This window comes from Littorina saxatilis, linkage group LG16 (assembly GCF_037325665.1).
Source record: "Littorina saxatilis isolate snail1 linkage group LG16, US_GU_Lsax_2.0, whole genome shotgun sequence".
NCBI lineage: Eukaryota > Metazoa > Mollusca > Gastropoda > Littorinimorpha > Littorinidae > Littorina > Littorina saxatilis.
Genome location: NC_090260.1, coordinates 1511606 through 1537766, shown reverse-complemented (window position 1 = coordinate 1537766; position 26161 = coordinate 1511606). Strand labels below are relative to the sequence as shown.

Here is a 26161-nt window from a genome sequence, read left to right as displayed (position 1 = left end):
GGTCGAACAATTGTTCACACACACACACACACACACACACACACACACACACACACACACACTATCACACACGTACACTAACAGACACACACACACGTACACACACGCACACACGCACACACACACACACACACACACACACACACCTTCTTTGTAATGTTAGGGCGTCGGTTCTCGATAACAATCTACAAAATTCAATCAGAAGAACTTCCGTACATGATGCTGATGATCAGAAAGAAAGAAGCATTAGTATGTACCGGTAGTTGTTGTCGTAGTTGTTGTTGTCGTAGTTGTTGTTGTTTGGTGGTTTGTCTTCTTCTTCCTTTTCTTTGTTTTGCACTTCAACTGCCCTTTATGATGAACAAAGCATTTTTACCACAGCTGGAACCACAATGGCGACGGCGCAGAGCAGCAGCGATCAGCAAGAAGATGATGAACTATTCAACCTCGGGGAAGAGAGGAATCCCAGTTCTGTACTATCTCCAGTCCACAGACGTTTGTCACGTAACCTAGTACCAAGGCAACCCATACCTGATTATGACGTCAACACTCACGGGGCAGTACAAACAGTCTCTGCACAATATGTAAAAGGTCAGTGGATATGATTGTAATGAAAATTTGGTCTTTCGTTTTCTTTAGAAGCTTGCAAGGTCAGAAGTGTCGTTTTTCACTCTCATCCCCTGTATGTTTACACGCATATAATGTTGCCTAAAACAAGGAATGATTATGATACGAGGAGCTTCAATGTCCACGAGTCAATTTCTGGGCTGTTTCAATGAGGGAATGCGAGATGATGTCTTTTTTCCTAATAATAATAATAATAATAATGGACATTTATTAATCGCCGTTTCTCACAAGAGCTCACGGCGATTTACATATTAATTTCTGCCGTGTGAGATGGAATTTTTTACACAATATATCACGCATTCACATCGTAATGGTTTAAACTATCTATCCTCTTGCGTCATCAATAAAGTGCACACGAAACGAATTCATCTTTCATTTCAGCAAAAATAACTGCTCCAGTCAACTTTGGTGATCAGACGATCAACAAAAACACGAGTGTCCGCAAACAGCTGATTGGCGATGTCGGACGGCAAGAGGTTCACCACGTGGAGAGACAAGAGATCGCCCATGTGGAGAGACAGGAGATTCACAACGTTACCTACGTCAATCACTCTAGTGGCGGTTGGTATTACGTACCATGTATTACGATTAGTTCCAGACAGAGAGCATTGTCATCATGTTCAAGAATTGTTATTCTTTACCAGCTCGGTAAAAAAAACCATATTGTCATCATTTTTACGAGTTTTCATTCACAAACACCTGGGAAATAAATCTCATGTTCCCCATGCAATCAATTGAGGTGGTGAATGGGTTTGAGCTTTGGATTGTCAAAGTAAAAGCCAATCAGGCTGATTGTTTGATGTGTGGAACCATCGCGGCTTTGGATTTATGTTTCCGAGGACAACGATTGCAAGCATTCACTCTCAAAGACCCAATCAATGTTGAAGTTACCGCGGCGACTCATGGTCAATTTGCAACTTATCTCTGTAATCGCAAAATCCACAACGAAAAGTCATAAACACTTAAAAAGAAAAGAAATATGCTCAACACTTACTGAACTCACACGTATGATCGCAGCTCTGTACATTTTCAGACTGGAAAAAAAGCGTCAACAAGCTACGTTTGACGTCACATACAAGGTTGACGTGTTATCTCGAGCTACTGTGACGATGCTTTGTGGCCCGGAGTTGGATTCTAAAAATTCGTCTCCCTGTGGGTTATTGTGCATTTTGTTGCACAACCAAAATGATGACAAAAACGATGTTTGGTGGCTTTTTTTTTAACCTCAGTTGCATGCAGGTTGCTACTACCCTTCTTATTTGCCTTTTTTCCTTTTTTTCCGGCTGGGAGCATCCTTCTTCATAGGTCTTTTTTCTTTTATCAATCAAATTCTTACATTTTTAAATCGACAGCCTAAATAACGGGTTGAAAAAAAACACACTTAAATTTACTTCTTTTCACTTCTATCATGGACAAATACCAATAATGGACAATTGTATTAAAATATAATTTTACAATTACCATTATTCTCGATCTATATGTGTCGCAAATCTAACTCTGAATTAAACATGCACACAATTTCTATTGGTTTCCCGTATTTGAATTTTCCCACACACATTTTTGCCACAATAATAAGTAAATTGATATAATTTACTAAATTGTTTGACATACCAGGTGTTTTCATGTATCCTAACAGTGCTGTTTGAACATCAATTTTTGAGTCACTTGAGAAAAAGTGACTCTATGTAATCGGTCAGTGTTAGTCTGTCCGGCCGGCCGTCCGGCCGGCCGTCCGTAGACACCACCTTAACGTTGGACTTTTCTCGGAAACTATCAAAGCGATCCGGCTCATATTTTGTTTAGTCGTGACCTCCAATGACCTCTACACTTTAACGATGGTTTCGTTGACCTTTGACCTTTTTCAAGGTCACAGGTCAGCGTCAAAGGAAAAATTAGACATTTTATATCTTTGACAAAGTTCATCGGATGTGATTGAAACTTTGTAGGATTATTCTTTACATCAAAGTATTTACATCTGTAGCCTTTTACGAACGTTATCAGAAAAACAAGGGAGATAACTAGCCTTTTCTGTTCGGCAACACACAACTTAACGTTGGGCTTTTCTCGGAAACTATAAAAGTGACCGGGCTCAAATTTTATGTGAACGTGACTCCCAGTGACCTCTACACTTTGACGTCTGCTTTGGTGACCTTTGACCTTTTTCAAGGTCACAGGTATGTCTTGAAGGAAAAAAATTGAAATATCATATCTCTGAAACTATTCATCGGATTTGATTCAAACTTTATAGGATTATTCTTTACATCAAATTATTTACATCTGTATTGTGTTGTGAATAGCAATTTCTTCCTGTCCATCTGATGCCTCATATAATATTCAGAACTGCGAAAGTGACTCGATCGAGCGTTTGCTCTTCTTGTTATATTAACATTATACTGCTGAAATACCTTATTGGTAATTCTTTCCCAAATTGGATTAATTACACACACAAAACAGTAAACACCAAATTGGATGTATAGCAGAACATTCATAAAAGAAATGTTCCACAAAATCAATCTTATCTGTGTAATGTTGGAAATTTCTTTGTGAAACAACCAAAATAAAAATAAGTCCGGTTGAGAGTTTCTTCTTTCTTTTATTGTTCAAACAGTTACTGCAACTAGAATAATGACACGAATGAAAAAAAAAATAAATATAAGGATGGAAGGAGGACACACAACCCTGTAACATAAGAAAAAAATAACAACCATAAGTATCACAATCATCACAAATCATAACAAGAAATAAATAATTTAATTATACAACCCGTCTCAACAATATAACACTGTAAACTTCTAACAACTATGACTAAATGAAATGTAAACGTTACATTTCTATAATAATGTACTAAGACACTAGTGCTACAATACTCTTTTACAAAGTATAAAAAATTCCAACTGAAGCTGTCATGCCCAATAACACTTCCAACAAAACCTAACTCTGATCACAGCATTGTCAGTTTTTTAATAGACAGCTACACATGGTAAAACTATCTGACATGACAACAAAATTGCTGATACCAGTCACAAGCAAAATTCAAGCTTGCCAAAACATTCAGTCTACACTGAACTATCTACCAATACTGTCTTCTGTAGACTTACTGTTTATCTTACAAAGAACACAGTCAAACAGAAAATCAAAATACTCTGGAATTCTTACACTAGTTCTCAGACTACAACTCCACAGTATACACACTATCCACCTAGTCAAATTCACCTCAAGTGACTCAAAAAGAATAATTAACGATTATTCCAATGCAAAACATAGCATTCCAATGACGAAAACTATGACGTCACAACTGATCGCGAAATCCCAAAAATGCAATACCAGCCACAAATCTCTAAATATTTTACTCAAACTTCGTAGAAATATTCTTCAGTCTATCTGTATTTAGACTAACTCAACCGCGCACTTTTTGCCTGTCTGAAAGAATCTAAAAACTCGCAATCAAAATTCTTCAACAGATCTCATTACGCATTCATAAAATCTCTGATCAGCCCTGAATGAAAAAAAAACAAAGTTTGCACAAAATCTCGGACATTCTAGAACTGCACATCAATCAAAAAAGATTCCTGACATATTCATAACTAAAACTACACACAAATCAAAACACATACCTGGTTAGGGTTGTGTGATGGCAGCAAAAAGTAACAGAAGAAAATTTCCCAAAACGGTTTGAAAACGAAAGATGGCGCTGACGAACATGTTTGTTTGTTTGTTTATTTGTTGCTTAACGTCCAGCCGACTACGCAGAGCCATATCAGGACGAGGAAGGGGGGGATGAAGGGGGCCACTTGTCAAGCGATTCCTGTTTACAAATGCACTAACCCATTACTTGTGTCCCAGCAGGCTTTAGTAAAACTGAATTAATACCTACTGGAAGATTACCAGTTTCCAGTATGTTAAAATAGGCTTAACCTATCTACTGCTGGACTTACATCAGAACACTAACAGATTAAACTATACATGAATCGCGAGACAAGCGGCAAGAGAAGAGATTTTTGGAAAAAATACAGGTGAATGAGCAAGAAGGCAGAAAAAAGAAAAGAATTCTTGAAGAAAAAGAGAGCATGACAGGAAAGAGGAACCAAAAATCTACCTAACAGCAAACTAGAAAGCTCCTGCGGTTCCAAAAACAGGAGGGGCCTTTAATTTCATAACCGCAGTGCCCCACTGCGGGAGCTGACGAACATATCCAAGGGGAAATCACACCAATTTTAAAACAAGGGAAAGAATTTATGACAAGCCCAATACACAAAACGATTACCTCCCTTTGACCACACATGAAACTGAAACTAGTGGTAAACTTGACTTTTGAAGTAAATAAAAGTAATTTATGGCCTGAAAAAGTACAAGGTTACATCTGGACAGAATAAGCATTTGTTATTCATTCTAATTCCCATTTTACACAGCAAAATATTAGTGGGGTATAATTATGGTATGCAGTATCTTCCAGTGCAATTCTATCAGTCTTGATTCTTTTGATACATTCCTTACGATGAGCCTGTCAGGAATGAATTATCTACAATACCGACTGTCAGTCAGAAGGATACTATTTCATTTATACGCATTCGTTATTCTCCTCCGATTCATTCCAACAATAAAAGAAAATACGTGGAGCTCAATATGTTTATATGGCTCACTGGTAAAGCATGTACATATATATCAAACGTTCAGGATTCACACACATATACACATTACGCCCAGGGTTCTAGATGAGTAAATTAATGTGTTACCCCATCACCAGAACAGCGTAGTGTAGTTCATCTGTTTCTCCATCACCCAGCCGACGCGGCGACTCCTGGCGTGGTCCATAAAGTCCGGTTAGTAGATCACGTCGCTCTGCTTCGTGCATCTTCATCTCTTCATGCGTCTGCTTGAATGGTCAAACAAGCTCTCGCGAATTCCATCTTCTGTCTCTGGGAAGACTCCTGTGAAAGTAATTCTTGAGTCAGTATTTCCATAGGCATAACACACACAGCAATTCACTCATCATTCACCCTGGGCTGTAATTACACTCTACATTCAACCACACACACACACGAATTCTTAAATAACTACTGTCAATACTAATATCAATTCCCATCCATGTCCGAGTTATTTATCCACACATTAAACAACAACTATTCAGAATATCCAGATTACGAACTAGTACAATGAACACTTAAGTTAACATAACAGCGAATATTAAGAATGCTTATTCATAAACATACTAGTGTTCCTTAGCGAAAACATATCATGAAAAATAGTTTACCTGAGCACGCGAGCAAAGAATCTTCCCCGACTTGCCGCTTACATGTTCAATGGGCAAGTGAAGCTAACAGCTTAGGTGACTGGCGACACAAGTCTAACAGCTCACCTTACAAAAAATGGACATTCAGGTTTTTCACCTGTTGCACGTGAGTGCGTGGAGACTCGGCTCTACAGGTAACAGTACAGGCCCCATAATCATGGTCCAACAGGCATGCGAATCAATAATGTTTTTCGCGATACGAGTCTACTTCTGTCAATTAATGCATACTAATAACAGCATCATTTCATCATTAATTAAGTACTCATATTACATACATGTTCATACATAAAACCCATAAATGTCATGTCTGACAGAGCCAATGCCATTTAGTTATTTCTATATTAAACTTATGCATCCAGAAATTCAGACAACAAGGGTTGTGTTCAGTTTTACTTATTAAATGTAATCTATAAGAACGTGCTGTAAATAACTCTTTATGGTCGAAAAGCAGAACATTGTTTTCATCGGATTGCATGAGCATATACGCTGGATATATTTTTATAAACGAGGTAACAGCAGTCTTTACCACATTATACTCTAACATCAGTGAAGGATAAGTACCCACTTTTACTTTAAGCTGTTCCAGGGATAACAGCCTGTTATTAACATTTTGTTGTTGGTCCTCCGGGAGCATATCACCTTTTGTCTCATATTTATCAACCGCGGCCTTCGGCCTTGGTCGTTAAAGATGAAACAAAAGACGATATGGTCCCCTTGGACCAACAACAAAGCTGGTCTGTCAACAACCCACCAAACATCTTGTATTGTTCATGAATCGAGGTGGTGAATGGGTTTGAGCTTCAGGTGAAATATGCATTGTCAAAGTAAAAGGCATGCAGTCATGGTGTTTATTTTATGTGTGGAACCATCCCAGCTTTTGATTCGTGTTTCCGAGGACAACGATTGTAAGCATTCACCCCCAAAGACCCAATCAATGTTGGTGGGTTATTCTCCAGAGCTTAGTACCTGGGGAAACCATGTTTCGAAGTTGATACTTCTTTATTTAACCGATATATTTTCACCATACATATTGCTTGAATATTAAATACTGGTTCTACATATATCATTGGCCTGTAGAGTAAGAATTACAAATACTTCCACATGTTGTTTGTCTACGTTCAGTAAATTACAAGGGTTGTAGAGTGCGTCAATTTTATAACGTGAAAACAAAAAAGCTGTGACGTGACGTGAATTTGAATACGAATAAAAAGAAAGAAGACAAAAATATAAACTATGTTTTAGGTTGCATGCCTGTATCATTGTCTAACTGGAGTATTACTGGCAAAAAGTAACGATAATACATTCTAGTTGTAATATACACAGACACACACGGGCACCTAAAACAAAGAGCGAATTGTGTGTGTGTGGGGGGGGGGGGGATTGGTTAAAGATGAGTGGAGTGCGTTTTGGGAGCAGAACGCTCTGAGAGCAGGGTGTATATTTGTACTGTTTTCTGTCTGTGTATTTTCACAAATGCATTCGCCTTGAACACGACCACTTTGTATAATCCATTCCATTCGTCGAGTGACTAGCACGACGTGTAGAACTTGGCAAATGTGTAAAGCAAAAATACTGTTGATGACGTTTCACGTACATGTTCTTAAAAATACACGTTCCGGACATATCGTTTAATCTGTCCCACATATCAAGTGCCTTTCATAAAGAAAAACTGTATAGGTTAAACGATGAGGGCTGACAATGCTGTTTGAGATTGCGGTACATGTTCTCTGGCGACTTTTGCTGACTGAACAGCCGCAATTCATAATAATAATAAAAACAAGTCGCGTAAGGCGAAATTACTACATTTAGTCAAGCTGTCGAACTCACGAGATGAAACTGAACGCACTGTATTTATTCACTAAGACAATACAGCTTCGTCAATCCCCTCGTGAAGGAAATCGCTCACCTTCCACGTGCAAAACGTAGTGATATTAACACGCCAGATTAGCGCGGTAGCATATAGTGTTAAGCAGGAAAGCGCGCTTTTCTGTATTCTTGTTAACTTTCTGAGCTTGTTTTGAATACAACCTATCATATCTATATGTTTTTGGAATCAGGAAATAATCACGAATAATATGACATCATTTTTGGATCGATTTCTTACATTTTAATCGTAAGACTAATTATTCTTTGTTCGTTAATTGTGATCACATTTTAAGAGTAAACATGACATATGTATATATTTTTAGATTCAGAATGTGATGAAAAATACGATACAATCAATTTTAAATTTTAAATTTTAAATTTGCGAAAAATCGATTTTAATGACAACTTTAATGAGCAAACTCATTAATTAAATTTTAAGCCTCCAAGCTGAAATGCAATACCAAAGTCCGGGCTTTGTCGAAGATTATTTGACCAAAATTTCAACTAATTTGGTTGAAAAATGAGAGCGTGACAGTGCCGGCTCAACTTTCACGAAAAGCCGGATATGACGTCATGAAAGACATTTATCAAAAAAATGAAAAAACGTCTGGGGATATCATACCCAGGAACTCTCATGTCAAATTTCATAAAGATCGGTCCAGTAGTTTACTCTGAATCGCTCTACACACACACACACACACATACACCACCACGACCCTCGTCTCGATTCCCCCCTCTACGTTAAAACATGTAGTCAAAACTTGACTAAATGTAATGACAGCTTATATATAGCGCGAACCACAGTAGTCTATATGCTCTCTGCGCATTACATAATTATGACCTTTTATCGCATTTTAACTGATCACATGACGAAAACAGTTGTTGTCATTGGTCAACTAGGAACTGTATATCAATTGGTATCGCGCAGGAAGTTCCTAGTGAATTTTATTTCGCGCAGTTTTCCAATTGTAATTTTGAAGAAACAAATCTCACCTGAAGGAAACATAAATCTCCCATTTTTATAAAAGCACAAATTTATGAAAGGAAAGTAATTGCATCAGAAAAACTAGGCTGTGCAATAACAGAGAAGTAGTAGAAAAGAATGTCACAATCTTACCGACTGAGGTGGGTGGAATAACCATAAACAAGGCTGACCTTGAAAGTACCAGTACTCAGAAAACTGTGAGATCTCTTGCAGTGTATCAGGGCACATCACTCACACAAAGGCAGGAAATGAGCCGCCGATTTAAACAGTTCGCACCAGCATGAACCATTGTCCACCCTTCTTAGTCGTCGCCATACAACATCAACTGAAAACAACTCTCACACTGTCAAAGCGCCTTCGAAGGACGCCATTTTGGATGCGTCGTCTGTACTCAGCGGGACTGAGCTTCGACAACATTATTATGCAGTCCGTCGACACCGACACATACCTGGTAGCTTTCTTGGAAACAGAAAATGAGCCAGAGGACTTAACTGATACAGCCTGGTGCACTTCAGTTCCTGCCATCGTTCAGAATTGTCAAATCGCACAGTCAAAAAGTCTACAACTGATGAAGTAACTGTAACATTCTTCGCTGTTCCTTCCAACTCCCCTGAACTTGTTAGCCTTTTTTGTGATCTGTTTCCAACATATATTGTTGATCTTTTTTTTTTTTACTTTAAATGCGTTATTTTTGTCTGAGAAAATGAAACATTACCTAATAAATTAATAAAAGTTAGAGCAGCAAAGTTGGAAAAGCAGGAAAAGACAATCCAACATTTCCAACATGGCAGTAGCCTCGATCCCTTGCTTTTCACCGACTTCTTGAGACTCGGGTTAATGGTTCCTACTGTTCCGAAATCGAATGCGGTAAAATCGTTATCGTTAGATTTGAATGTGATAGTATAAGATGTTTGATGGGTTGTTGACAGACCAGCTTTTTTGTCGGTCCGAGGGGGAGCATATCGTCTTTTGTTTCGTATTTATTGACCAAGGCCGAAGGCCGCGGTCAATAAATATGAAACAAAAGTCGACATGCCCCCCCCGAGGACCGACTAAAAAGCTTGTCTGACAACAAACCACCAAACATCGTTTTTGTCATCATATTGGTAGTGAGAAAATAATTGCACAATCAACACAGGGAGCCATGCTTTGAAACACGAGTTCCGTTTTGATAACCACACGAGTTCCGTTTCGATAACCACTGGCAATCAAAGCTGATGTGTGAAAACAACTTTCTGTGTTTTTGAGTTCATAAAATGTTGGGATGAATATGTCAGGTTTGAGGATGCACAGTTCTGCAGGTTCATCTCGGTATTCCTGCAGCCCCTCGTCTTTCAGTTGTAAATATTAAGCTTAGTGATCGAATATGGAAGCTACGTTGGGTCAAAGGTCACAGAAGATTTGCGTCGTGCAGCGAAGGAAAGAATCGCGATCTTGTTTCCGACTCAGTGCCTCTTTGTTTTTCATTAAACCTGTCATTCTGCTTGCTCGGCTTTGTTAGATGGTTGCATATCTTGTTGCTATTTTCTTTGCTTTTATTATTATTTCTTATTTGCGCTTCGTTTATCGATACAACGTCTTGTGCACGGGTCAAAATGTGTGTGTCAGGGGTCAATTGGTTTGACTTGAATTTGACGTTCGTGTTTCTCCGAACGTCTGTGTATCGAAACACAGATACACGCACTCCATGACTTTGTAAGAAGACAAAACATATCGGTAGGTTTCATTTGTTTGTGATGAATTTATGACCTTTCATGAATTCGTTTTTTGGTTTGTTTTTACTTTTGCCAGTTTGCCAGTTCGTTTTTGGAACTTTGCAAAGCAGTGTCGTGTCGTCTGTTTAGGTCTGGGGAAACGCCAATGAAAAGAGCCGAAGAATCCCCGAGCGTTTCTATTGGGTTTGCTTTTGATTATCCATGTATAACCTGCTTCCTGCAACTATGGTAACCGGGGATTTATTGCATGGGGAACATGAGATTTATTTCCCATGTGCTTGTGAATAAAAACTCGTGAAAATGATGACAACAATATTTATCAGTATTTATTTATTAATGTATTTATGCACATCCTTTACAAATATGATTATTAACTTTTAGTCCGAGTAGTATACATGCTGAGTTATTACATCGAAGGAATAAAGGTCTGTGTTACGAAGGGTTTTTCTGAAAGTGTCTATGTGTAAACAACTATTCTATCAGAAATGCACCGGCACGGGTGGCCTAGTGGTAAGGCGTCCGCCCCGTGATCGGGAGGTCGTGGGTTCGAACCCCGGCCGGGTCATACCTAAGACTTTAAAATTGGCAATCTAGTGGCTGCTCCGCCTGGCGTCTGGCATTATGGGGTTAGTGCTAGGACTGTTTGGTCCGGTGTCAGAATAATGTGACTGGGTGAGACATGAAGCCTGTGTTGCGACTTCTGTCTTGTGTGTGGCGCACGTTATATGTCAAAGCAGCACCGCCCTGATATGGCCCTTCGTGGTCGGCTGGGCGTAAAGCAAACAAACAAACAAACAAAAAATCAGAAATGCATGTTCTACTCTGTTTACTAAATCACTCCATTTCACACACACAGCAAGCAAACTAGGCACAAAGACTTAACTTTCGCCGGCACTCGTGGGTCCGTGCGGACCCAGAAGGGTGTTTGATTGCAAATATCTTTTAAACGAGTTGGAATTTTTTAATGAGCTTTTAGAAATGCCTCAGACACCTAACAAGCTATCATCTCCTAAAAGCTCATTAAATTTCAGTGATAATTAATTAATTAATTAATGGTCAAATTTAGACTACACACGGAAGCATTCGTGGGGACGTGCGGACCCATACTTCTCAAAGAAGGAAAAGCGTGTATACCCTTCCGAGGCACTTGTGGGTCCATGCGGACCCATACTTCTCAAAGAAGTACAATTGTGCAAACCCTTCCGTGGTACTCGTGGGGCCATGCAGACCCATAATATTTTACCAAATACCGTGTGTAGTCTAAATTTGACCATTAATTAATTAATTAATTATCACTGAAATTTAATGAGCTTTTAGGAGATGATAGCTTTTTAGGTGTCTGAGGCATTTCTAAAAGCTCATTAAAAAATTCCAACTCGTTTAAGAGATATTTGCAATCAAACACCCTTCTGGGTCCGCACGGACCCACGAGTGCCACGGAAGGATATGCATATTTTTCTTTCTTTGAAAAGCATGGGTCTGCACGGTGCCACGGAAGGATATGCACATTTTTCCTTCTTTGAGAAGCATGGGTCTGCACGGCCCCACGAATGCGTCCGTGTGTAGTCGATAACGAGTGCCGGCGAAGGTTAAACAAGTTATTGCCCTTTGCCCTCTTACTTATATTCATACAAAATACATGTATGGCAATTCACATACACGTCAACAGTCACTTGCATTCAATGTAATATAATAATAGCTTGAGTATTTACGTGGAGGAATATCTGTTCCTCGATGACAGTTCACTTGTTACTCACAGTTCACTTGTTTCTCACAGTTCACTTGTTACGCACAATTCACTTGTTACGCACGATTCACTTGTTATGCACAATTCACTTGTTATGCACAATTCACTTGTTACGCACAATCCAGTGGTTACTCACAGTTCAGTGGTTACTCACAGTCAGCGGGTTCATTTACTTGATCCATATCACGCCAATGAAAGATTACGTCCATGGTGATATGGGGTGGGGTTCCAGCAGAACCAAGAATTCCTGCGCTGCGTTTCAACCTTGCGCCGACCTTCTACGCCGTGGCGACAAGGAGGGGATGCTCATCTCCTTCCCTCTTTCCCTCAGCAGAGTGCATCCTTGCTCCCACCGGGGTGCTGTGTAAAAAGTGTATGCTATCATAAGTCTCAACCACTCAGTTTTTATTCAAACTTCTTCACAAGATAGTAATTCCACTCTTACTCAATAATATCCATTCATCCGTCAACTAGCCTATGCTGTTACAGTATCATTTGAGTTCATTTACAAAATACTCCATTACAAAGGAAAATACAAACATTCCTTTCCAATATGGCTGACAACAGCTCACACATCTCCCAATCCAATTCACAACATTATTCTCCAAGTCATGTCACAAGTCAAGATTACTGAACAAACACAATTCAATAAATACCTGTATATTCACAGCATTGAATCACACATGATTCATCCCAGCATGAGTCACATAACCGTCGACCTCAATGCTACTTGAGAAACATCCTATAAAATGTAGAGACCCGGGTAAACACACCCGTCTCCCGTGAGCGTTTTCGATGTTCTGCTCAACACACAAACATGGCTACCTTTAGTTCCTCCAATTTAGTAATCTCTTCTCCCATAGGTCAATCCCAAACGAGGTAACCAATGAAAATATAGTTTACAATAATCAGACCACCCTATTCCATCAGGCCACACTACGCATGTTGAAAGTATGGTAAGCTAATCTGCACACATTTAATAAATTTGCTAAAAAAATGTTAAACATTAATTTAGACTAAACTATGTACAAATCCATTTGTCACAATACCCCCTCCTCCCTTCACTATGGAACAGACTGGTTCCGATCTGCACGTGAAAGCAAGTCAGCAAAGACATTTTGAGTTCCCGGTATCGGCTCTACACTGAACCTGTACTCCTGCAAGGAGAGAGACCAGCGCAAGACTCTCGAGTTTTTGAACCGACAAGTATGGATGTAAGTGAGCGGCTTATGGTCAGTCTGTAGGACAAAGTCCACTCCCCACAAAAACTTTCAGAACTTCGACACTGCCCACACGATCGCAAGACACTCTCTTTCAATCGTGCTGTACCTCGTCTCACAAGGCAACAACTTCTTGCTAGCAAAAGCAACTGGATGTAGTGTCCTCCAAGTCCTGCAACAAAGCCGCACCCAAACCAACTGAACTGGCATTTGTCCTCAGCACAAAAGGATGGTCCAATCTTGGCAACTGCAAAACAGGATACTCAGAGAAAATCTGTTTGATCTTTGCCAGCGCATCTTCACAGGTAGGCGTCCACTGAATGGTTCTACCACTGGAGTCTTTGACCAAATCAGAAATCGGCGATGTCAGGGTAGCAAATCCTGGCACATACCTGCAACAGAAGCTCAACAGACCCAACAAAGACCGGACCTGCTTTTTGGTGGTAGGGGTAGGGATTGCAAGAATCTTCTTGATCTTCTCCTCCTGTGGACGAAGCATACCTTCACCAACAACATGCCCCAAGAACTCAAGACTACGACAACCTGTCGAAATCTTTGAAGGTTTGGCGGTGAGGTTGAACTGACACAGTTTCTGGAGAACTCCGCGCACATGCTCCAAGTGGGCAGAAAAAGAACAACTGTGCACCAGAATGTCGTCAAAGAAGTTCATGCTGGAAACTTCTTGAAGCCTCAACACACGCATCATGCGAGCAAAGACTGCCGGAGCTGACACAAGACCAAAAGGCATTCTGATCCACTGATATAATCCCATATGAGTAGCAAACGCTGTTTTATGCCTGTCAACGGGGTTTCCTACAATCTGCCAGTACCCCTTTGTGAGATCAATGCGAGTGAAATAGGAACACTGAGCAAGCCTTGTAAAGAGTTCGTCAACATCTGGGATGGGTTCTGCATCAAAAACAGTCACTTTGTTCAGAGCTCTGTAATCAATGCAAAAACGACACGCACCATCCTTCTTTCTGACTAAAACTACTGGAGCAGAATATGCAGATTTGGACTTTTCGATGACGCCTAAGTCGAGCATAGTCTGCAATTCTCTTTCAACCACTTCTTTTGAGGAGAACGGCAAATCATAAGCACATCGTCGCACTGGCACATCAGTGGTCAGATTGACGTCAAGAAAGAGATCTCCACTGAATGAACCTGGTAATGTAGTCAAAATCTGAGCAAACTCTGAAAACACCTCATGGAGACTCGACTTCTCCATCTCGGAAAGTCTCTCGTCAAAGTCAATGGACAATATATCCTCATCCTTCATGGAGGAAGACATGGGAGTGGATAGGGTGGATAATGAAGCGAAGTCACCTTCATCCTGAACAACAGCAATGGTATCTGCCACTACTAACGGAGGCTTCTCTGGACCATAGACTGGCAAATCTGTCCTCTTTGCATTTCCAGGGACATTCTCACTGACGTCTGGGATCCCGAAAGTAGTAATAGACTTCCAAGGAACACAATCACCTCCCGACACTGATGAACTGCAATCCTGAAATGTCACAGCAGCACTGACGCCCCGTCGCAGATACTGTTTGAGCATGTTTGCATGAAATATCTTTGATCGACCTTTGATCTGGATCCTGTAATCTGGATGCAAACACTCCTGAATCCGATATGGACCAGACCATGTCATGAGCAGTTTGTTGGAATCGTTAGGTAAAAGAACCAACACCTAATCTCCAACAGCAAATGTACGCTGCTTTCCACGTCTGTCAAAGTACTTCTTCCCTCTCTTGGAAGATTCCCCTGAGTTTTCTTTTGCCAACTCACAAGTCTCAGCTATGATGTTTTCCAGCTCAAACAGGTAAACATATACAGGTTTTTCATCAGCATCATCAGTAATCTGACCTTGAGTCCACGATTCTGCCAACAAATCAATAGGACTCATCGGTGAGCGTCCGAACATGAGTTCACAAGTACTGAAATCCGTGCTTTCTGATGGTAACTCTATGCAAGCAAACAACATGCAAAGCAAATCCGGTAAGTAGCCAAAAAATCATGCAAAAAATTCTTGACATAGTTCTGCGAATGCCACAATGTCCTGCGAGCAACTGATCATGTGCCGTCACCTTAACAGATGAACGCAAGTTCTCTGGGACAACCACTTGAAAAAACAACTGTGTCCGAAGCTTGGTACTGCCGATACAAAACTCCACCTTCCTTGTAGAAACAGTACGCAGTAGTCCCAACTGACTTAGACTCTCCACTCTCATCTAGTGAAAAACCACCTTTCAAACTGCTACCATCTGCTTGTAACTGACTGAGTTCATCGCGTGTAACTGACAAGTCCTCAGATACCTGAACCAAAGGCTCATGAGGAAGGTCCATTCGCTAGGCCTGTGCACGAGTCGTAACAACTGCAACCACCTCAACAGCAGGAGAACACTCTGCCACCTTCTCTGAAATTCCCGGAATGTTGCCAATGATAAGATCAGCCACAGGGTCATCCAGGACACAGCAAACCAACTCTCCTGACAAATAAGGCGACTGAACCACAACTTTCGCTTGGGGATACGTAAGTACTTCCCCACCAAACGTTTTACAATTGACAGTTCCACTGACAAACTGATCTTTAGCCACCAAACGACTACGAACACCACAAATCGTAGCACCTGTGTCAAGAAGAACTGAACATGCAATGTCGTTGACACAACCATGATCCAAATGCAGACTTCCCACAACCTGTGTCACTGAACCAACGACCTCTGGAACAGCTGCATTCGCTGATCCGTCCTGCTTTTTTTCAATACCCGATCTCATCAGCACAAACGGACACGTTCTCTTGTTATGCCCCCCAAGACCACAAATCGGGCAAGGATTCTGACTGTTCCGCAATGGACACTGCCGTGCCCAATGTCCTTTCCCCTCACACAACAGACAAGTGTCAAAATTCTGTCGGAATGAACCACCTCTTTGACCACCTGCACGACTGCGTCTACTCCCACGTGGACTATATGAATCACCTGATGGATATGTCTGAGACTCTGAAGTCCCCCTTCCATAGCTCCAGTTATTCCTGCTACCACTACGTCCACCAAAACCGGAACCGAATCGACGCAACTGCTGGCCACCTCTGTGAACATCACCCTGTGAAAAAGCAGCGGCAGCAAACTCTTCTTGGACACAAGAACCGACAGAGAAAATGGTAGAACCTGACTTCCGTGATAGGTTTTTCCCTGGTCTAGCTAACCGATAACTTTCTGCAGCTTTGACCATCTCATCAAGTTTGACCAGACATCTCTCACGAATAAATGTCGCTAAATCCGCGGACACACTTTCCAGAAATTGTTCACCCAAAATCAGGTTTGTCAAACCTTCAATATCTTTTTGAATTCCTGACAGCACAACCCAACGGTCAAACAACCTTTGAAGTTCTATCCCGAAAGTTTGGAACGGTTCTTTTTCGCTTGGTCAAATATCCCTGAGTTTCTTTCTGAAGGCTTCCGAAGTACACTGAAACTTCTTCAGTAAGTTTTCTTTGAGACACTCGTATGTCATTTCACCTGTAGCTGCAAGGCTATGGTAAAGGTTCAACGCATTTCCCTCTAAAAGTGCAGATAAGTACGTAATCCATTTTCATTTCTCCCAGCCCAGGGTTGTTGCATGTGTCTTAAATCTGTACAAGTACGAATCAATGTCATCATGTTGTTCCCTAAAAGTAGGAAGCCTGGGATAGACTGGGCGAGCACCTACACTAGAGTTTGAATTCCGACTATTTTGCGGTGCACGCATCCCAGCAGTAATTTCTGCCTGCTTAACCTCAAGTTCTTTTTGCCTAAACAGGCGTTCTAATTCACTCTCTTTTTGTCTTTCTTTCCTATCTTTTTCTTTTTGTCTTTCTTCCCTTTTTCTGTGTCTGTCTTCCCTTTCTTTTTCTTTTCGTCTTTCTCCCCTATCTTTTCCTCTCTCCAAATGGTCAAAACTTTCTTTTGCGTAATTTTCCCGTCGTTCCTCACCAAGACCCAGAGTTTCTGCTTGTTTAACAAACTTGTCAAATAACTCATTATAATCATCTTCCTTCTCCATAGTGCAAGTTTTGAACTATCAAAGTTACACCAAAAATGTCCAAGTCAGGAGAAAAAATTGAAAAACTTCTCCACAAAATATTAATTCCACTCTTAGTCTTACTCAATAATATCACATTCATCCGTCAACTATGCTATTACAATATCATTTCAACTCATTTACCAAATACTCCATTACAAAGGAAAATACGAACATTCCTTTCCAAAATGGCTGACAACAGCTCACACATCTCCAATCCAATTCACAACATTATTCTCAAGGTCATGTCAAGATCACTGAACAAAATACAATTCAATAAATACCTGTATATTCACAGCATTGAATCACACATGATTCATCCAAGCATGAGTCACATAACAGTTGACCTCAATGCTACTTGAGAAACATCCTATAAAATGTAGAGACCCGGGTAAACACACCCGTCTCCCGTGAGCGTTTTCGATGTTCTGCTCAACACACAAACATGGCTACCTTTAGTTCCTCCAATTTAGTAATCTCTTCTCCCATAGGTCAATCCCAAACGAGGTAACCAATGAAAATATAGTTTACAATAATCAGACCACCCTATTCCATCAGGCCACACTACGCATGTTGAAAGTATGGTAAGCTAATCTGCACACATTTAATAAATTTGCTAAAAAAATGTTAAACATTAATTTAGACTAAACTATGTACAAATCCATTTGTCACAGTCTGTACAACTCACATGTATTTTGCTATCTTTATACCTGGTTTGGATGCCTTCAATCGATTCATGAACGACCCTTTCTTTACCATTCTGCAGTAGCGTAAAATCATGTTGACATTGCGTCGATCATACACAATTCACGCTTATTGTGTGTGTGTGAAACTCTTTCCTGAGAATGGTTCTTACAGTATTCACATTGTCTGGAATGTGTTGTCAAATGCAAAACTGTATGAAAGTTACATACACAACCCACAATGTGCCACATCAGATAAAGCAAAATTAAGAATTTGATGTCTTCATCACAAATTACACTTAATTGTATCGCATCATCCTTCACAAATCCATTTCATTTCAGCCTACAGCCAATCTGGTGCTGACAGTGAGAGATCACGATGCATTCCAACAGAGCATCTGGAGGAGGCATCCAAAATGCTTCAAGAAACAGGGCGAGTCATCCTGTGTGGGTTTCCAGGAACTGGCAAGACCACTGTGGGACACGCCCTCTTGGGACGCTGCAGAAAGAAAGGCTTCAAGCCCTACATCCTGTCCAAGCTGGAGGACTGGCACGCCCACATTGGGCCAGGGAGGCGGAGCGTTGTCTTGATCGACGACTTGATGGGCGTGGTCCGTGTGAACAGACAGCAGTATGAAGAGTGGACAAAGATTCTGCGCAACATGCTTGAACTGATCAAGTCAGGAGACTGCAGGGTGGTGGTCACGTTGTATCCCCACGTGCTGCACGAGCTGCAACAACTGGAGACTGACGCTCAGAGCCCTCTTTTGAACAGTTCTGCAGAGGTGAGGCTGATGAAGGAGGATCTGGACACAGAGGTGAAGAGAGAACTGCTTGATTTCCACCTGAAGCAGCTTCCTCTTCAGCCTTCACAGCAGCTGAAGGTGGTGGAGAGAATTGTGCAGGCAGACACCAGCGGCCCTGCATTTCTCTGGTGCTGTCGTTACCTGGTGGACCATTGGCAGGCTGTAGAGGACCCCGCTAATGTCTTCACGTCACCAGCTGAAGCGAACTCAGTGCTGTTAAAACAGATGTGTCTGCACGAAACACACGGTGACAGCTTTGCAGCAGTGTTTGTGCTTACAATGCTCGGTAAGGGTCGGTTCCTTCACAAGAAAGTGAGAGCACAGGCTGAACTCTTGGAGCATGGGTTTCAAGGACATTGTGACGATCATCTGGCAAAGTATGAAGACTGTCTGCTGGGTTCTGTGCTGGCAAGTCAGGATCACGGATTTATCAGTCGCGTTATGTATGATGCTGCTGGCCTCGCTCTCGGTCGCTCGTTTCGCTTGCCTACACTGCTAAGAGTGTGTGACGTCACCTTCCTCGTGCAGCATGTACGGGTTGACGTGATTAGAGCGGAAAAAGTCTTGGATATACAGGTTGGGTCGAAATGTTTTGATACTGAGGCTCGTAAAAGCCCAGCTGTTCTGGAAAACTGTCAATCACTGGTAGAACGACTGCACGAAGAAGTCATCAAGGGGAATTCGAAAGAAATCAGCCAACACCCCGCTCTGCAGTGCACTGAGTTTCTGCTTAACATGGAGAATCACTGCAAGAAGGAAAAACACAGTGAACACCACCTGCCCTGGGCCCTGGACACAGTGTTCAACCTACCTCTGATCTTCTGGTCTGTCTACAACAAATGTCACGGTCTGAGTGAATGGTGCACAGATCAAACGAAAGCTAATAAAGACTTACACTTTGGATTTCATGAAACGCTGTTGGCACGTGTTCTTTTCCCACATTTGGCTCATGAATTTGAACAAAAGTCAGAGCAAGTTTCATTGCAAGGCATTTTGGCAGCAGATATTTGTCAGGTTTCTACTGAGAGAAAAATGGTGTCACACGAATACTTTGCAAAACTATTTTTTGGAAAAACTGCAAACTTTCACAAAAAGATGACTGGAACAAATAAATCTTGGCGACAGTTGTACTACCTGTGTGACACAAATCTTCCCATTCCATTGAACCTGATCACAGTACAGATGTCAGACAAGAAACCAATGTCAAATGATTCACCTATGGCCAGTGTCCATGTATCAAACAACACAGTGACTGTGCAAGTGAGGGACAGAGGGGACTGGTACCTGGCGCTGAGATTGCTGGCTGACACGGAGGTGGACGAGACAGACCGTGACGGCAACACGCTTCTTCACACCGCTGTCGACAAGGGCAACCTGGAGGCCATCAAACTGGCCGTGAAGAGTGGAGCTTGCTTGACAAAGACAAACAACAAGGGCCTCACACCCTACCAGCTGGCACAGCGGCGGAGAAAGGAGTTGAACAAGGCGACAGACAGAGACAAAATGGCATTCGGTCTGTTTTCTGCAATACGTGGCGGTGACGACGTGACCGTGAAGACACTCCTGTGTTACGGAAGCAGTGTTCACGACAAGGACTATGAAGGAAAAACAGGTCTTTTGGTAGCGTGTAAAATGGGACAGGGAAACATCGCGGATCTGCTGATTGACCTTGGTGCTGATGTCAATGTCAGCGTAGCTTCACGGTGGGAGGATCCTCAAACACCGTTGTTCTTTGCTTGCCATACGGGTCTTATACGTACAGTTGAGCTGCTCTTGAAACACAACGCCGTCATCGATGCAATAAATAAGTGGAAAGAGACAGCCCTTCACTGTGCATGTCAGTGTGAGTCCCCCACAGCCAGTGCCGACATCACCCGTCTCCTGCTGGACGCTGGGGCTGATGTCAATGCACATGATAGGTGGGGCAGGACACCGCTACACTACGCAGCATGGAGTGGCAACACAGAAACTCTGAGACGGTTGATTCATCATGAAGCTGACGTGAATGCAACAGACAATGAGGGCAGAACGCCCTTACACTGCGCATACACGGCAAGCAAACCTGGTATCATCATCACCCAGCTGGTAGAAGCAGGAGCGGAGATAGGCCGTGTTCACCAGGCAGTGGTGCGTGGTGATGTTGACGCCTTGATGACTCTCCTCCAACAGGGAGCTGACGTGAACCAGCACGACACCAGTATGGGCTGTAGTCCGCTGCACGCTGCCTGTCTGATGGGGCGCACTGACATCGCTACCTGGCTGACTCAACACGGTGCGAAGGTGAATGCTGTTGATGACATGAATAGAACACCTCTACACCATGTATGTGCTGCTGGTCAAACACATGTAGCGCGACAACTCATTGATGAAGGAACCGATGTGAATGCAAGGGACGAGTCTCAGTCAACACCACTTAACGGAGCTGCTGATAAGGGAAACATTGAGATAGTTGTCTGTCTGTTAGAACATGGTGCTCAGGTTAATACAACTGCTGATTATGACCTCACACCGCTACACACAGCCTGTATGATTGGTCACATTGAGACAGCTCAGTGTCTCCTGCAGTATGGAGCCAACGTGAACGCTGTATCAGAGTGGAATAAGACACCGCTACACACAGCCTGTATGATTGGTCACACTGAGACAGCTCAGTGTCTCCTGCAGCATGGAGCCAACGTGAACGCTGTATCAGAGTGGAATGAGACACCGCTATACATATCCTGTAGGAATGGTCACACTGAGACAGCACAGTATCTACTACAGCATAAAGCCGACGTGAAAGCTGTATCGAAGTGGAATCACACTCCGCTACACACAGCCTGTAGGAATGGTCACACTGAGACAGCACATTGTCTACTGCAGTATGGAGCTAAAGTGAACGTTGTATCAAAGTGGAATGAGACACCGCTACACAAAGCCTGTAAGAATGGTCACACTCAGACAGCTCAGTTTGTCCTGCTGCATGGAGCCAACGTGAACGCTGTATCAACGTTTGGCACACCGCTACACAGAGCCTGTAAGAATGGTCACACTCAGACAGCTCAGTGTCTACTGCAGCATGGAGCAGACGTGAACGCTGTATCAGAGTGCAATGAGACACCGCTACACACAGCCTGTAGGAATGGTCACATTCAGACAACTCAGTGTCTCCTGCAGCATGGGGCCGACGTGAACCCTGTATCAGATTGGAATGAGACACCGCTACACACAGCCTGTGAAAATGGTCACACTGAGACAGCGCAGTGTCTACTGCAGCATGGAGCCAACGTGAACACTGTATCAACGTTTGGCACACCGATACACACAGCCTGTGTGAATGGTCACACTGAGACAGCTCAGTGTCTATTGCAGCATGGAGCCAACGTGAACGCTGTATCAAAGTGGAATCAGACACCGCTACACACAGCCTGCGGGAATGGTCACACTGAGACAGCTCAGTGGCTCCTGCAGCAAAGAGCCGACGTGAACGTTGTATCAGAATGGTATGGCACACCGCTACACACAGCCTGTAGGAATGGTCACACTGAGACAGCGCAATGTCTACTGCAGCATGGAGCGGACGTGCACGCTGTATCAAAGTGGAATCAGACACCGCTACACACAGCCTGTGTGAATGGTCACACAAGGACAGCGCAGTGTCTACTGCAGCATAAAGCCGACGTGAAAGCTGTATCAAAGTGGAATCACACTCCGCTACACACAGCCTGTAGGAATGGTCACACTGAGACAGCGGAGTGTCTACTGCAGCATAAAGCCGACGTGAACGTTGTATCAACGAGGGATGAGACACCGCTACACGTAGCCTGTCAGAATGGTCACACTGAGACAGCTCAGTATCTCCTGCAGCATGGAGCCGACGTGAACGTTGTATCACAGTTTTATGGCACACCGCTACACACAGCCTGTAGGAATGGTCACACTGAGACAGCGCAGTGTCTACTGCAGCATAAAGCCGACGTGAACGTTGTATCAACGAGGGATGAGACACCGCTACACACATCCTGTCAGAATGGTCACACTAGGACAGCGCAGTGTCTACTGCAGCATAAAGCCGACGTGGAAGCTGTATCAAAGTGGAATCACACTCCGCTACACACAGCCTGTAGGAATGGTCACACTGAGACAGCGGAGTGTCCACTGCAGCATAAAGCCGACGTGAACGTTGTATCAACGAGGGATGAGACACCGCTACACGTAGCCTGTCAGAATGGTCACACTGAGACAGCTCAGTATCTCCTGCAGCATGGAGCCGACGTGAACGTTGTATCACAGTTTTATGGCACACCGCTACACACAGCCTGTAGGAATGGTCACACTAGGACAGCGCAGTGTCTACTGCAGCATAAAGCCGACGTGAACGTTGTATCAGAGTTTTATGGCACACCGCTACACACAGCCTGTAGGAATGGTCACACTAGGACAGCGCAGTGTCTACTGCAGCATAAAGCCGACGTGAACGTTGTATCAGAGTTGTATGGCACACCGCTACACACAGCCTGTAGGAATGGTCACACTCAGACAGCTCAGTGGCTCCTGCATTATAAAGCCGACGTGAACGTTGTATCAGAGTTTTATGGCACACCGCTACACACAGCCTGTAGGAATGGTCACACTGAGACAGCTCAGTATCTTCTGCAGCATGGAGCCGACGTGAACGTTGTATCAGAGTTTTATGGCACACCGCTACACACAGCCTGTGAGAATGGTCACAGTCAGACAGCGCGGTGTCTCCTGCAGGATGAAGCCAACGTGAACGCTGTATCAAAGTGGAATCAGACACCGCTTCACAGAGCCTGTAGGAATGGTCACTCTCAGACAGCTAAGTGCCTACTGCAGCATGGAGCCAACGTGAACTCTGTATTAGACACCGCTACACACAGCCTGTAGGCATGGTCACACTCAGACAGCTCAGTATCTCCTGCAGCATAAAGCCGACATGAACGCTTTATCAGAGTGGAATGAGACACCGCTTGACGTGGCCAGACTACTGTACGCACCACAATGTGACGACATGGTGACACTGCTTGTCCAACACGGTGCTGTCAGCTGAGATCAGGTCACACGGAAATCATAAAATGGATGAAATGTTTCTGCTTCGCTTGTTTCACGTTGACTGGATGACCCTTGTTATTTCTTTTACTGCTTTCGGGGATCATATTCTAGGCCCCCCTCCATTTTCCCACATTATCTTATTATGCTGAGACAGCTTTATGTCTCCTGCAGCATGGACCCAACGTGAACGCTGTATCAGAGAGGGATGGCACACTGCTTGACGTGGCCGGAAAGAACGCACAGCACTGTGACGACATGGTGACACTGCTTGTCCAGCACGGTGCTGTCAGCAGAGATCAGAGCACACGGATATCATGAAGTGGATGAAATATGTCTGCTTCGCTTGATTCCGTTGACTAGGTGACCCATAACATTGCTATTTTCGTTTTACTGCGTTCGGGGATCATGTTCGAGGTCCCCCTCCACCTTTCCCTATCATCCTAGCATGCTTTTGAACCTCTCACCTTTCAGACACACTTTGAACCCCAATATTGCCCGATCTGAGCGACTTCAGATTTGGAATACCTGTTTCATATTGAGGAACATTCCTCTCACTAATATATGGTCCATTTTACTACCCAACAAAGCCAGTCTTCCTTTGCTCTTTCTCTCTGTTACTGAAGAACAGTTCGTTTGTTGCCTTATACCTTGAGTGGAACCACTCTCCGCCCCTCCCGAGACACCCCCACCCACTGCGTTCTATTGCAAGGAAACTTTGCAGATGATTTGATCAGTCTTCCTTTCACATTCTACAACAGCAAGTCAAAATATTTTGATTTTTCACAGGTTGACATTTTTGTTTGTTTTGATGAACATTTCATAGACAGCTAGCCTTCCACTTGTTATGATGTACATGAGAGAAACTTAATATTTGTGATTGTTGTTCTTTTGTTTGTAAAGCCTCTGTCATACAGGCGACTCAGTCGTTGCGATTCAGTCTTGCGATTCAGTCTTTGGCCGATCGCACATCACATCGTAGGCCATTGACCCGTCACACGATGAACGATAGACGAACGACTGGCGAACGATAACTCCACGCGAGCGGGGCGGACGGCAAACGCGCTTTGCGAGAGCAGACGCTAAATGTTCGAACGTCGCTCTACCTTTCTGAAAAATCCCTTTCAGCATTACGCCTTTGCAACAAATAAAGTTCCCAGACAGCTGCAATTAATGTTTTCCGACCGCTGTACACGCCTAAAACGTCTCCTTTATATCTGAGTAAAAAACTGTTCTTCCAAAAAGTTTTGAATCGACGAAGAGACGCTGTACGCCACTGTCCGCCATTATTTTACGTCACGGCGTCAAGGCCGCAGCAACGCGTTCTGATTGGCTCTGTTGGCTCTGCCCCTGCGATTGACCGACGACTGGATCGCAGGAATAGAACATGTTCTAAACCTCAAAGCTACGAGGGAATCGCATAAGACTGAGTCGCAGACTTGTCGTAGCTGTTTTCTACGACTGAGTCGGCTGTGTGACAGGGTAAATCGCGCGACTCAGTCGCATGTGTGACAGCCCTCTAAGTGTGTGTGTGTTTGTTTTGGGTGTTTTTTCTGCTTTTTTTGGGGGGTGGGGGGGGGGGGGGTGGGGAGGAGGTATGTGGTCTTGGTCCACAAACTGAACACAATCTCACTCAAAACCATGCTTTTTGTTGCACTCGGTAGGGAAAAGAGCGCTCTTACGAAAATAGTGATCGTTTTAATACAGATAGAGGATATAATTATGCAAGAGCGACTTTCCCAGTTTTTGTTGTGACGAGCAGCACACGTTTCAGTGACAAGGCAACATTACACACACCAATTCAACATCTGTGAGGGGTGATGATGTCAAACAGTAGCTCGGTAGTCTGCCCATTATTCCAATACCCTCTTTTCTTCTTACCATCATCGAAATGCGTTGTGCTTTGCTGGTTTGTTTTACTTTCCTAAACTTCATTTCAAATCATTTCCACCATAGGTTAGCACCCATCTTAATTATGTGTGTTCATGAGCTCATAAGTCGCGGAAGCAAACAAATGAGTGAGACAGCCTTAGAGTTGGAGAGGAAAGTATAAGTGGTCTGTTCTGTCAGTAAACCCAATACATTGATGCTGTACATAGTAAGTGCAAAGG

The 26161-nt window shown here is 42.9% G+C and overlaps 1 pseudogene; it reads left to right on the top strand.

Annotated features, from left to right (window-relative positions):
• Nucleotides 1–18611: 18611 nt before the first annotated feature.
• On the top strand, nucleotides 18612–24371 carry LOC138951435 (serine/threonine-protein phosphatase 6 regulatory ankyrin repeat subunit B-like; annotated as a pseudogene).
• The last annotated feature ends 1790 nt before the right edge of the window (nucleotides 24372–26161 follow it).